The following is a 15,000-nucleotide window of genomic DNA, read 5'->3' on the forward strand; positions in this document are numbered from 1 at the left end:
GATGTCTTTGATGGACTGATGGTGAGCCATACATACTCAACTCAAACTTCATACATAAAGCACATTACTGTATTTGCTGTATTTAGTTTGACCCCCTAGAAAACTAGAGGGAATATCATTTTCAATAAAGGTTCACATATTTATATATGCTTTTACAAAGACCAGTGGTCAACCAAAGTCCCGTAAATATACTGTCATTTATACTATAGGCCTACTGTGTCTCACACACTGTTTCACACTGTAGTATTGAATTGTATCTGTAAATCACAACAGATGACAGCGAATTGACTTTTAACCTTTTGTAATATCTCAAAAGAAGAAAAAAAGATCATTATCAAAAGTAAGCAACAAACTATACTATAAAACTGATGACAACATTGTACAAATTACTCAAGCAAAGTGCCTTGCACTGATTCATAATCAAACTATTTGTATAGCACCTTTTATGACATGCAATGCAGCTCAAAGTGCTTTACAGAGCAATGGAGAGAAAAACGCAAGGCATAAAACATTGAAATAGAAGGCAGTCATGTAGGTTGGAAGGTCACAGATTCAGTTGTTTTCTTTGGCAGTATTCTGCAGTCCAGAATTGCAGTAATCGAGCCCAGAAAAAACAAAGGCATGGATCAGTGTTTTTGCATCATCTACTGACTGACAGGCTCTGATTCATGCAATATTTCTAAAGGTAAAAAAAGGCAATCTTGGTAACATGATTGTGTGAATACTTTCTACAAGTCAGGTTGCCAAGTCTGCTTATTATTATCATTGATATTTGATATAGTTGTAGCCTACCTACTAATTTGGTCGGTAATCTTAACAGTCCAATACCCAAGTGTACATCACATGAAACATACTGCACATAGCCTACACACTCAGTCGTCCATTCCAGTAATCATTTAGTGCTTTCACCATTACTGACTCTTGTCTTGTCTCACCACAGCATGTGCGTCTCCTGTCCTGGCCAGAAGCTGCTCCAGCGAGATGTCATCATGCAGAACCACCTGCCTCAGTGACCTCTGACTAATGCACTTGTATGATTGTACATGTAGTTTGTTAGTTTCCAGTTCAACCATAGACCCCTGTTTTTATAGATTTATGTAAATCAGTACTATTAAAAGATAGTTGATTTGATGTCAAGTTTGTTTTATTTTTTCTCATGTAGGCCTATTGTATTTATACATTTTGACCAATTCCTAATACTCTGAGGCTCAAACTGTCAATATTGCATCAAAGGCCACCGTGATACAAATCATTCACATGTCTGTTTATATAAACAAGACCACAATGGAAATAAGTGTGACTTTGTCAGTGAATGTGTTTTATTGTACTGTAACATAAGGTTTAAAAAACAAGGCCACACAGGCAAAGTTTGTCCTCCTACTCAGATTACAAAAATCGGACAGTGTGCAAGAATCCCAGAAGAAAAAGGATCTAATCAATATTGCTATATAAAAATACTCTGTTACAAGTAAAAGTCCAGAATTAAAATTGTACTTGCACAACAATATTGGTAAAGGCTTAGGAGTAGTACATGTCTAATATTTGAAAATGAGATCACATTCTTTTATCAATCCAGATTGTGTTCAATAGCAACATACAAAGTAAATTGTATCTATATAATAAATATACTGTATACTTGGGAGTTCCTTGAAAGCCACTTCTTCATCTCTTGAGTTGAAGACAGCCACCAAGACCTCAGCTCCTGCAACAAATAAAGTATTATGCAATTATGGGCCTCTGACCAATAATGAGACAATATGGTAAACAATAAGGTTTTTTATTTTAGCAAAACATTTGAAAAATAGCAAATGTACAAGCTCGCAGCACGGCACCAACTCCAAGTGACGCACTGAGCTTGTATATCTGCTATTTTTGAATAGCCAATGCAAATACAGATGCTTTCCCGGTTTTAAATGCTTTTATGTTTGGTTTGTAGTTTGCAGCTTGATATGGAAAAATTTAGCTCTGTTCCATAGCCTTACTCTGAGGCTATGGACCAGAGCTAGGAAAAATGGTGGCGTTTATGTGGAGGGTGTTCCAGTTACAAACAGCAACAAAATCTTTATAATGCTGTAAGCATCAGAGACACTCGGTATGTCAAATTAATTTATAGACATCACAACAACAACCACGTGTAACAACAACCATGTATTTTGAAAGGAAATGCATGTGGTCTCCTCCTGTAATGCAATCGCCATTCATTCAGTGTCTGGTGTACTGTACACAGCATTGTAGCTTTAGTTTATTATGACAATAATGACATACCTCTGTTCTGCAACTTCTGCTTCGATGATGATGATGCTCCGCGTCAATTCTTCCATTAGATTGCGGTTGAACTGGAAGATATCTGCGTTGGTGAAATGTTCACTGCACACCCAAAGTGGTTCACACAGCTGGGATTGCATCTGTACTTCATAACGATTTCTAAAAACAAAGCCAGCCAGTGGAATTTCGAGTCCGACGCTGCGCACGTTCGAAATCACTATTATTACGCTACTTACTATCAGAGACTACTAACTACTATACCACCACTACTGCTGTTACTATTACAACCGCTAAATATTAGCTATTATTATTACTTCTATCGCTTTCAAGTCAACTCTAAACAACACGGGAAACTTTCAGCTGACTGGGGGCTGCCTCACTGCCTGTCTGTCTGTCGCGCAATGCACTGTGGGTATTGTAGGAAATGATATTACCGTGCCTCAGCTCATTACATGACTCGTTCTCCGCAGCGGTTTCGCCAAATGTAAATATTTGTATTGTTTTCATGAACGGATATCATACTAAAGCATGACAAAGGCCATACAATAGTGGCGAACCGATCCTTTAACACATTCCAGGTGACTATAAAACTAAATCAAAACTTTTCAAAAGACTATGACTTAAAATCTAAATTTCGCTGCCAAAAACAACACTGCCTGGGACCATCCCTGCATCCCGGGACTCATTACATTGAAAACCTATTTTCAGCCCCTGCTCTTTCACTTTCTCTCTCTGCCCCCCCACACATATCCCTGAGGTTACACAAGGACACAACAGGCCCATAGCTCACAGACGGATGAGGACGTCGGTCCTTGGCTCACTGTGTGGAGAGAGAGAGAGAGAGGGGAGAAGGTATAGGTGGTGCAAAGTGCAAACCAAAGTGACGATACCACTTAATCCCTATTTCAAAAATAGCTCACAGTCACAAACAATGCATCGTGATGTGATTAGGGCTTGTCAACAACATGTCACGTGTTGTTACTGTAGATGGAGGTCAGGGCAGGGGTACAGTTACAGTACACTTGAATAACCTTTGGAAAATCATGTTAAAAAAAGAAGAAAAGTTCATGTAACTGATAAAACACTGATAATTCACTGAATATAGTGGGTATATGCGCATGCTTAAAGTGAATGGCACACCGAGTGGCAAAGCAATAATGCAAAGTGAGTTTAACATTGTTTAATGCAATCAGACAGGACTTTTCTGTCTGGATGAATGGGCTGTCAAGGCCAGAAAGTAGTTTTTTGCCACCCAGTGGGCGTTACCGCATAACTTCCAGGTACGATGATTTAACGTGCATATATACCCTCTATAGAGGGCCTTGACAGCCCCAGACATCCACACAGAAATGTCCTATATTTCATTGCATGAAATGACTTTAAACAACATTAAATTCACTTTGCCACTCGATGTTCCACTCTATCTGCCATTCACTTTATGCATGCGCATACCCTCTATATAAGGAAGTGTATAGGCTACAGAATGACTGACAGACATTTTCCGGTGCATTTATAGATAGATAGTATGTCCGCCGTGGCAATTCTAATATTATGTCCATCATCACACGGCCTGGCCTCGTGTGTGATCATGACCCTGGCGTTGGAGTGAGATGTACTCGGTGCCAAATCTTTGAAAAAAAGATGGAGGGTGTGAAGGTATTCCCATGCTGTTTTGTTCTTGCTTAATGTAAGTCTCTCTGGATTAAGAGCGTCTGCTAAATGCCTACATTGTAAATTGAAGGTGGTGGGTATATTTCACTCTAACATGGTTGTTTATGTCTGTGTCTGTCTGGCACACGGAGAGGTATTAAGGCTGTTGTTGACGTGGACTAAAAGTAATTCACTGTTCCACCTCTCTCCCTCGTCCTCAAATTGACCCTCACTCTCTCTCTCTCTCTCTCTCTCTCTCTCTCTCTCTCTCTCTCTCTGTCACCTGCACACTGTGTTTCTGTTGCCTTCTCTCCATCTGGACTGTCTGTTCCTCCTCCGTCGTGTCTCTGTGATCGTCTGTCTGTGTCCCTCTTCCATCTCCATGTTCATCTCTCCATCTCCGTTCTCCATTATTCTGTTCTGTTCGGTTTCCACCACCCTCTCTCTGTCTGTCTCTCTTTCTCTCTCTCTCTCTCTCTCTCTCTCTCTCTCTCTCTCTCTCTCTCTCTCTCTCTCTCTCTCTCACCACAATAATAAATGTGTATAGCTCTTGATAGATTGACTGCAGCCAGCGCTGCCAACGGACCAGGGTGTCTCACTCACTGTTTAGTGTTTGTTATACACTTGTTGGCACAGAGTCTGCCAATGATCACCGGATGTAAAACAAGTGTGAGGGTGAAGATAATGCTTGGATGGCATGTTTGTTATTATCGATGGGCCTGGTGGGCGATATTGCTTCAAATCAATATCACGATTATTTCAAACTTTTGTGATGAGAGAGAGAGAGAGAGAGAGAGAAATGTGAGTCTTTAAGCCCATTTAGGCCTGACGTCGAAAAAACGTCTTCTGAAAGAATATTATGTTCAAAGATTTGTGCCGCATTTTCATGATTGGCGCGCTATGAGCTTGTAGATCTGTTATTTTTCAATAGTTAAAACACCAAAAGGGGTTCCCGACCGTACAGAATGGGGTAAGCCCAACCTATACACCAAAGGGTCGGGTCGGGACAAAATGGTTTTTAAGGTTTAACCACACCAATGCAAATCAATCAATCAATCAATCAATCAATCAATCAAAACTCATTGAGTTGCAAAGGAGTTGCATTGGTGTGTTTGACTTTAAAAAGGGTTTTGTCCCAACCGGACCCTTTGGTGTGGTTTGGGCTTTAAGGAGAGGAGGAGGAGGAGGAGGAGGAGATGAAGGAAAGAATGAAATAAATCTGTTTTATTTCCCTGCATGGCTCTGAGTCTCTGAGTATCTGACCCAGAAAGCATGCAGCAAAACGTTGTTTACTTCACGTTGAAACGAGGACAAGTCTGTGTAGACTATTATCTGTGGCTTTTTTAACAGTATCACACACACGCACTTAATCAGGCAGTGTCTGCCACACACACACGCATGCATGCATGCATGCACGCACGCACGCACGCACGCACACACACAGACACAGACACAGACACACACACACACACACACACACACACAGACACAGTACTCGTAAGTCCTCAGTGAAAGCTTGTGATAGTCCCTGCGGAGACAAGGAAAATGAGGGGGAAAAAATCGTATTATCCCCACAGAGGTCATTCTCGGGACAGATAATAGGGCCGTGTGTGTGTGTGTGTGTGTGCGTGTGTGTGTGTGTGTGTGTGTGTGTGTGTGTGTGTGGTACATGTACACTACATTGCATGCGTGCATCTCTGCAGTTGTGGGCATAGTACTGTGTGTGCGTGCGCACATGTGTGCACGTGCCTGTGTGTGTATGTACATGCATGTAGTGGTCCATGTGTGTGTGTGTGTGTGTGTGTGTGTGTGTGTGTGTAACTGTGTGTGTGTGTGTAATATTGGATGTGTGCACGTGCCTGTGTGTGTATGTACGTGCAGGTAGTGGTCCATGCGTGTGTGTGTGTGTGTAATAGTGGATGTGTGCACGTGCCTGTTGATGTCACTGGTAAGCGGGTTCTGAACTGTCCACAACCCTCTATAATATATGGACCCTTTTCCACCAAAATAACTTTGTTTCTAGAACTGGTTCCGTTCTAGATTCTTGGAACCGTGTTGGTGCTTTCACGGAACCGGCCGGCGGCCATTTTCTGGTTCCAGTTTCCGAAACAAACTTTTAGTGGTTCTGAACCAATAGATTGTCAGTGGAAACACTCTGAACCGGTTCAATATGAGATGGAACTGAACCGGTTCAACCTCGGTGGGAAAAGTGGGGCCGGGACAGAATGTGGTGCCATTTTAATATAATGAGCATTTATTAGTGAGGACCAATTATATGAAGAGGTTGAAAACGGGTTGAAGCGGTCCTTTTGGCGGGCCGCTGTGTCCTCAGATAAACTACGGGGAGGGAAGAAGAGATTCTGCTCTTAATCATGATTCATGACGGACACGTATTTATTTAAATCTCACCTAATCTAATCTAGACCTCAACTAACCTCCGAACACTCTAATGGGTTTTAACCCATTGTGGGCGGGAACCCCTTTTGGTGTTTTAAGCATTATGTTATGCTTTAGCTATTGAAAAATAGCAGATCTACAAGCTCATAGCGAGCTTGTAGGTCTGCTATTTTTGAAAAAATCGAAGATCGACTGACATAGAAACATAGCTTTTTCAGAAAACTGTCATTTTCAAACAGACATTTTTAGTATCTGATCTCAGGTCAGAATGGGTTAAAGCAGTTGGAATAAGCCTATTCTGTCGGTCTGTCTGGCCACAATTTTCAAGCACAAAAGGTGATTCAAGCTTTTATTTAATAATTTAAATTGAATGACTAAATTATTCAACAACAATAAAAAAAAAAAGGAATAACTATAAAGAACAGCATGAAGCAGCAGCTAAACTGATTCAGAAGTTATATTCTGCTTAGTGAGTGAGTCCACTAAGGGACCCCCCTTAGTGAGTGAGTCCACTAAGGGACCCCCCTTAGTGAGTGAGTATCTGGCCGTGCTGCACAACAACAGTATAGTAGGTCTGATTGCCTGGATTGAACCTGCAGGCTGAGGCTCTGCCGTTTGAATACAAAGAGGATGTTTTTGTCTGATATGAAAGTTCATGTAGTGATCTGAGGTCTGAGTGTCTGGCACACAAACACTGACCTGAGATCAGTGATAGGTCTGAGAGTCTGGTAACACAACACTGGAACTCTCCTATAGCCCATTCTGACCTGAGATCAGTGATAGGTCTGAGAGTCATGGCAACACAACACTGGGACTCTCCTAGCCCATTCTGACCTGAGATCAGTGTGTGAGACAGCTGTGTCACTGCGTCCTTGGCACACTGAATGACCACGACAGTCAGTTACACAGTGCTTTCATCACTCTCAACCCTGCTATGGGAACGCTAACACTTCCTCATTAGGGGCACATTCGTAAATGTAATTAATTATAATAATAACACTTAAAGATGGAGAGCCATGATTTTTCCCCCCCACCCTAAAACGTAATCATCAGGTCTTATTGTTATTATAAGGAGGAAGATGTTTTTCAAAAAAAGTGTACAGTATTTGTTAAAATGTCGTTTTATATGTGGGCTGCACCCCCACCAGTTCATTAAGTATGCCTGGTTTGCCTGGTGGTGGTGATGGATGGTGATATCTCTCTGTCTCCCGCTCTCTACAGGTATAAATGTTTATGTACTGTCTCTCTGACTCTCTCTCTCTGTATCTCTGTCTCTCTCTCTGTCTCTCTCTCGCTCTCTCTCTCTCTCTCTCTCTCTCTCTCTCTCTCTCTCTCTCTCTCTCTCTCTCTCTCTCTCTCGCTCTCTGTCTCTATGGGTATAAATGTTGTAAATGTAAATTAATATAAATCTCTCGCTCTCTCTCTCTCTAGAGTCTCTGCAGTCCTTGGGTGTCTCTCAGCCTGTCAGCTGGTCTGCTGACTGAAACATGACCGTTGCCTAACTCTGCACCCAAAGGTGAGGTCACACACACACACACACACACACACACACACACACACACACACACACACACAGTAGAGTCTCCCGATGGATAAAACCAGCATTTGGAGCATTTGCACGTACCCAACCGCTTCTGTAAGTGCGTGCATGCATCTCCAAACCTATGCATGTGTGTGTGCGTGCTGGTGTGCACATGTAAGCTATGCCTATGTGTTGAAATGTATGTCTGTTTATGTATGTGTATATGAGCATTTACATTGTGTGTGCATGTGTATTGCATGCATGCATTCGTGCGTGTGTGTGTGTGTGTGTGTGTGTGTGTGTGTGTGAGTGTGTGTGTGTTTGTGTATGTATAGAGAGAGGCTTACAACAACTTGATGCCAAAAATCAGCTAAACATCTTGCAAGATTCTGTGCAAAATCGGTAGCCGCCAAATATGGCGAAGACGCTGTTCCTTACTGGTAACGCACCCTTCACTGTCCTGGAGGGTGTGTTATGGAGGTGTTTGTCCAACATCAGCTGACGGCGCTTTGTAAATATTTATCTCTTATGTGGGCCTAAACAAATGATTGAATGTGCGTGCGTGCTAACTCTCCGACAAACCTACTTATACTTGTCTTAGTGTGTGTGTGTGTGTGTGTGTGTGTGTGTGTGTGTGTGTGTGTGTGTGTGTGTGCGTGCGCGTTCCTGCGTTTCATCAACCGCTGGGCCCGTTCCCTCATTAGCACTCAGCGGGTGTCGGCCTGTTCTGTTCCCTCACACCTGTCAGAGTGCGATGGCTTTGCGTCAGACACGCGCACGCACGCGCACGCACACACACACACACACACACACACACACGCACACACGCACACGTCGCACACCATCAGAGTGTTTGACACAGAGACCAACCAATGGGTGAACACGCCTTCTGCACAGCTTCCTCCAGAAGAACGCTGCGATCATTTAGCCTTTTCCTACAATGGAGAGCTTTACATATTGGGTGGCAGGAACCAAAACCAGGGCTTCAATGATACGTGGAAATTCAGTCCAGAGACCGTGATCTGGAAGAAGGTTGAGTCCAAAGGGAATGTTCCATGTTTAAGTAAATATATGTTGGGTCACGTGGCATTCTGTTGCATGGTGGGAGATCGTGTCATCCTCGTTGGAGGACGTAGACCATACAGCACATTGACATTGACACATGACCTGCATGTCTTAGAATTGAGTCCTAGTCTGAAGACATTTTGCAAGCTGGCAGTTATTCAGTACGGTCTGGATCAGTCTGAACTCCCACACAACATCAGGTGGGAACTGGCAGCCATGACTACCAACAGCCAATAGGAACTGGCAGCAATGACTACCAACAGCCAGTAGAAAAAATAACAGCAACACAAAAAAAGGAAACGAGTTAAAAGGTTGAAAAAAAGGAAAACCACACTGCCCTCTACAGCCAGAGTGCAGTAACTATTTAGTTATTACTAAAAAATCAACTCCTTGGTGTCTGTTTTATCTTGTGACAAAGTTTCAGAGTTTAGCTCCTCCGCCACCATCAGCGCCATCTGTTGGCAGGATTTATACTGGAGAACCGTCTTATTTTGAAAGAACTGTGGTTGTCACGTGTAGATCGGTCGTATCGCCTTTGTTGTTAAGGACCACTTCACCACTTTTAAACTAAATAAATAATAAAATATAATTCTACTCAGTCTGTGTCTCATAGGAGGGCTGTGGGGCAGTTCAGAAACCCATCCACCAGTGACATCATCGTTAGGCAGATCTTTTTTAAACAATATATATATTTTTAATATTCTTTGACTCCTATGGTTTAATGTATGTTTGTTTTAAAAATGCCATTGACAATAAAGAGAATTTAATGTTTGTTTTGTCACCGTTTGTTTTCCCCGTAAGATGATAAGAGCGCCCCTCACTTCACACAGGTGTGATTTTTATCATCGTAAGAACGATGTCTTCCATTTCCGCATCGCAACTTTCCAAGGAATAGAAAGCCTGCAGTTTCTATTAGCTTGGATTCCCCATCGATGATGTCACTGGTGGACGAGTTTCTGAACTGGCCGCCACAGCCCCTCCCACGAGACACAGACAGAGTAGGAAAAAAAACTGTGGCATTTTATCATGAATATTAATGAGGACCATGCAATTATATGAAGGTTGAAATGAATGTGGTGAAGTGGCCCTTTAACAGAGCCCAGCTGTAGTGTGTCATGTTCAGCTTGTTCATTTTGTTCGGCTCATTGGTTCGTATTCACAGAAACACCTACTGTTAACCCATTCTGACCTGAGATCAGATTCTAAAAATGTCTTCTATGTCAGTCGTTCTTCGATTTTTCAAAAATAGCAGACCTACAAGCTCGTAGCGCGCCACTCGGTGGCGCGCTATGAGCTTGTAGGTCTGCTATTTTTCAATAGCTAAAGCATAACATAGTGCTAAAACCAAAATGGGTTCCTGCCCAGAACGGGTTAACTAGCTAGCTATAATGAGCTGTCCGCTCCACTGCAGAGCGTGTTGGTAGCGTGTTGTACACACGACAGACGTATGATACATGAACATATGTTAGTAGCGTGTACTGTACACACGACAGACGTGTAAATGAACATATGTTAGTAGCGTGTACACATGCTAGGAGTTTGATACGAACACGTGTCTGTATAGTATGTAATATGTATACATTGTACAATGGAGGTTTGATATGAACACATGTTGGTATAGCGTGTACAGAGATTTGACATGAACACATGTTGGTGGTGTGTACAGGGGATGGAGATTTGATATGATCACATGTTGGTGGCGTGTACAGGGGATGGAGATTTGACATGATCACATGTTGGTGGCGTGTACATGGGATGGAGGTTTGACATGAACACATGTTGGTGGCGTGTCCAGGGGATGGAGATTTGACATGATCACATGTTGGTGGCGTGTACAGAGGATGGAGGTTTGACATGATCACATGTTGGTAGCGTCTACAGAGGACGGAGGTTTGACATGATCACATGTTGGTGGTGTGTACAGAGGACGGAGGTTTGACATGAACACATGTTGGTAGCGTGTACAGAGGACGGAGGTTTGACATGAACACATGTTGGTAGCGTGTACAGAGGACGGAGGTTTGACATGAACACGTGTTGGTAGCGTGTACAGAGGACGGAGGTTTGACATGAACACGTGTTGGTGGCGTGTACATGGGATGGAGGTTTGACATGAACACATGTTGGTGGCGTGTACATGGGATGGAGGTTTGACATGAACACGTGTCGGTAGCGTGTACAGGGGATGGAGGTTTGACATGATCACATGTCGGTAGCGTGTACAGGGGATGGAGATTTGATGTGAACACATGTTGGTAGCGTGTGTGGTGTGTACACATGGGTGTAGGTTTGATAATTAGGAAATGAACACCTACATGTCGGTGGCGTGTACAGGCAAAGGAGGGCGGCTTGATACGAGCGCGCACACGCCGCGGCACACGGCCTCAGGAGACGGGCGCGCTGAAGGTCATACGTGTACCGGTCCTTCATGGCTGTTTGACATTTGCTTCTCTCTCTGTCTCTCTCACTCTCTGTCTCTCACTCTCTTCTGGTGCTTTGCAGACATTGTGTGTGTGTGTGTGTGTGTGTGTGTGTGTGTGTGTGTGTGAGGTCACATAGGTCATGTGTGAGGTCACACAGGTCATGGTGAATACAGAGAGAATCAGCACCAGACCTTTCTCTCACTTTGCCCTGTCTGTCTCGTTCTTATTTTGTCTGTTTATCTGTCTGTCTGTCCCCACCCCATGTCCCTGTCTGTCCCCACCCCATGTCCCTGTCTGTCCCCACCCCATGTCCCTGTCTGTCCCCACCCCATGTCCCTGTCTGTCCCCACCCCATGTCCCTGTCTGTCCCCACCCCATGTCCCTGTCTGTCCCCACCCCATGTCCCTGTCTGTCCCCACCCCATGTCCCTGTCATTTGTCTTTCTCTGCTCTCTCCTAGCCACCCCCCACCCCCCCCCCCCCCCTCTCTCTCTCTCTCCTGGCGTTGTAGATGGACTCACCAGACTGTTCTCTGTTGACTTACACTATGTGGTTGCAACTAATTAATTTTGCTATACGAACAGACACGAGGCCCACCTAGGATCCTAGCATTGGGGAGGGATGCCTGACTGAAACAGTCAGTGGCACATCTATTTATCCATGCAGTGTTCAAGGCTATGAGGGACTTATTGAACAGGTTGAGTCATTGGTTTCAAGGGCTGGGGGGGGGAAGTATTCTCTAATGAACTCTTTGTGTTTGGGCCAAGATATTCCTTCCCGGGAAAAAGGTTGTACATACAGTACCAGTACCACGTTTCATTTCTATTTCTGGCACAGCAGAAATGGCTACTGTATGGCTGACTCGGAAGAACAAAGCAGAGGGAACTATGGGAACGCAGACCCAGTACAGGTGCTGGTGCTATTTTCGAGGAATCTTGAAACATTTTTTAAATCGGGTACCTCGTTGTCAAAGATGAACAAAGGAAATCATGGCTAGATCTGGCTGTCCCTCTCTCTCTCTCTCTCTCTCTCTCTCCCCATCTCTTTTTCTCTGTTGTTTTCTCCATCTGTCTTCTCCCCATTTCCCTAAATTCATCATCCTCTGTTTATCTCTCTCTCTCTCTCTCTCTCTCTCTCTCTCTCTCTCTCTCTCTCTCTCTCTCTCTCTCTCTCTGTGTCTTCTGCAACCCACTCTACAACACTATGTAGAAATAACATAGATTTGTGTGTGTGTGTGTGTGTGTGTGTGTGTGTGTGTGTGTGTGTGTGTGTGTGTGTGTGTGTTTGTGTGTGCGTGCACGTGGGAGAGACAGACAGAGAGATGAAAGGCTGGCCTCATGTGGCCCCAGATTGCTCACTCCTCACTGAGACATTGAGACTGACAAACAACAGCTATTAATGCAGACACACACACACACACACACACACACACACACACACACACACACACACACACACACACACACACACGCTGTTGTTTTATTTGGTAGTGTCTGAGAATAACTCAACAGCTTAGGCGTTTCACTTTGATACATACACACAACTAATGAGAGAGATTGCACTTCTTTGACTGCAGGGCAATTGGCAGAGAAAGAGGGTTCATAGGAAGTGAGGGCTGCCCTACCCGCAAACAGTGATGCCAAACGCTCATTTTGTCAAGGAGGCACGGTTGCTTGTTTTAATGGCGTTCATGTGAGAGAAGCTGGATTCACAGGTGTATGTTGAGCCAAACATTGTCAGCACAGATATATTGCCAGCTTTTTTTATGTTGGGGAATGTGTTGACATGATTACACTTTGTCCAAAATGTTGTGGCGGATTCAGTCTCAAGTGCCTGCTTCAGAGCAGGCGATGCTTGCATGTCAATTATTTCAAGCAGCAGGGGACCTTCATCAATGTGAAGTGAATCAGTGATGCAAGGAACTCTTGTCCTTTTTGTGGAAATAGCAGCTACATTAATTGGCAAATGGGTTCCTCACTAAATTCATCAATTCTCTGGGCATGTCAAATTCATCAAATCGTCTTGCAAGGTTTTCCCTCGAATTAGCAATGAAATCTGTCATTAATTGAGTGACTTTTGGCTTGACTTTACTTGTTGATGACTTTGATAAAGTTACAAAGTGTGGGAAATTGGAGCATTCTGTCAGTGAGATCATAAGAGAAAAGAACTATAGTTTCGTTTGAAATGCAGTTAGACTTTCAACAACTGTTTTATTTCTACCCTGCAGTCCCAGATTAAGTTGATTCATTCTTAAAAACCACATATTGGAAAACAAATCCATCATCCAACATTAGCAGCACAGAAACGTGTTGGCTTTCTTCAGCTTGGAGTCACAGAGAAATGTTATCATTTCCTTCCTATATGAGGTCACATACTCTGATTGATTGATTGAAATATGTATTAACAGTTTGCAGAATTACAGTACATTTCAAGCACAAACTCAATACAAAGACTGTTAAGCATTACACTTGTTTACAACAAGGTCCACCATGTTCAATTCATCAAAACATTGAGAGACGTACAAATAGACACTTCTATGTAGTTAAAGAACAGAACAGGAATTCATCATAAAGGAAGCAAAAAGGGAGCGCATTGCCCTTTGCTTAACCACCGAACGTCATTATGTAACAGTAAATCACTATGTAATGATCAGCTGACACATATTATCCTCAAGTGTAGTTGACGAAACAGTCTGTGTTGAAGACTGCATGGAGGTCGCTCTGTTACAGAAGTTAATCATGGCCATAAACGGAGTCCATTGTATCGTTCAACTCACCACTGAGTCAGTCGCACAGACAGAGCACTCTGGTGGATCAAGCAGTGGAGTGATTTCTTTTTAATATATATATTTTTTATCCCACGATTTTGTAACCCATTTTTCACCCCTGTGTCAATCATCTAATGTGATCCTGGGCTCTACACACCCTCCACCAACCTATAGTCCCCATATATGGGGGACAAGGGGAGAGCAACGGACTTGAACTCATGCTTCCTTCATGCCTGAGTGTCCAAGTTGCTCCTTTACAACCTGACAGGGGGGAGTTCCCCTGGTTGGACATAGCGTGTGGAAGGAACACGTTATTCCAACCAGTTCCTTTCCCCTCCATCAGGCGCCCGGCTGGCCAGGGGGAGGCAGTTTAGTGCGAGTGGAGTGATTTCATCCTCGGTGCGATGGCACGCAGCCTTTGATGCTCCCTGCCATAGATGGAGCACCGTCTGGAACCAGCATGTTAACTTGCTCCAAATTAAGCTTGTTGTTGTCTTTGAAAAAAAAGCAACAATCTTGTTGAACACGATTTCACCGGTTGTCTGTCCTTCCAGAGGTATTAGACATTTTAAAACAAACTCTCAGTTAAGGACTTAATGAAGTTAGTAACTGAAATAACTACTGTATAAACTATAACTGAACTGCATGCTGTGTAAAAGAAAGTGAACTAAATAATATCAGATTGAAATCCCTCTGCCTGCGTCGCGCGTCTTTGATGTTTTGCTGTCGTGTTGTCATAATAATACCCTGTTTGTTGGAAGCTCCACAAAGAACCCAGCTTGTCTCTCTGTACCACGCCACCGATCGCTGCGTGTGTGTTGTGTGTGTGTGTGTGTGTGTGTGTGTCTGCGTGTGTGCCAGCTCAGAGAACCAGGCGAGTTGGCCCGTATCAAAGACTGTTGATTTGGCAGC

The 15,000-nt window shown here is 43.5% G+C and overlaps 1 protein-coding gene across 1 annotated transcript in view; it reads left to right on the forward strand.

The window, feature by feature from the left end:
* Positions 1 to 15,000, forward strand: part of LOC308336147 (E3 ubiquitin-protein ligase RNF152-like) — a 50,983-nt gene that overhangs the window by 18,242 nt on the left and 17,741 nt on the right. Inside the window, exon 2 of the mRNA XM_080793412.1 lies at positions 7,744 to 7,828. The gene's annotated coding sequence lies outside the window, so the exon portion shown is untranslated. The remainder of the gene's footprint in view (positions 1 to 7,743; positions 7,829 to 15,000) is intronic.

Source organism: Protomyctophum bolini (assembly GCF_963924005.1).
Source record: "Protomyctophum bolini genome assembly, chromosome: 21".
In the NCBI taxonomy this organism is placed as follows: domain Eukaryota; kingdom Metazoa; phylum Chordata; class Actinopteri; order Myctophiformes; family Myctophidae; genus Protomyctophum; species Protomyctophum bolini.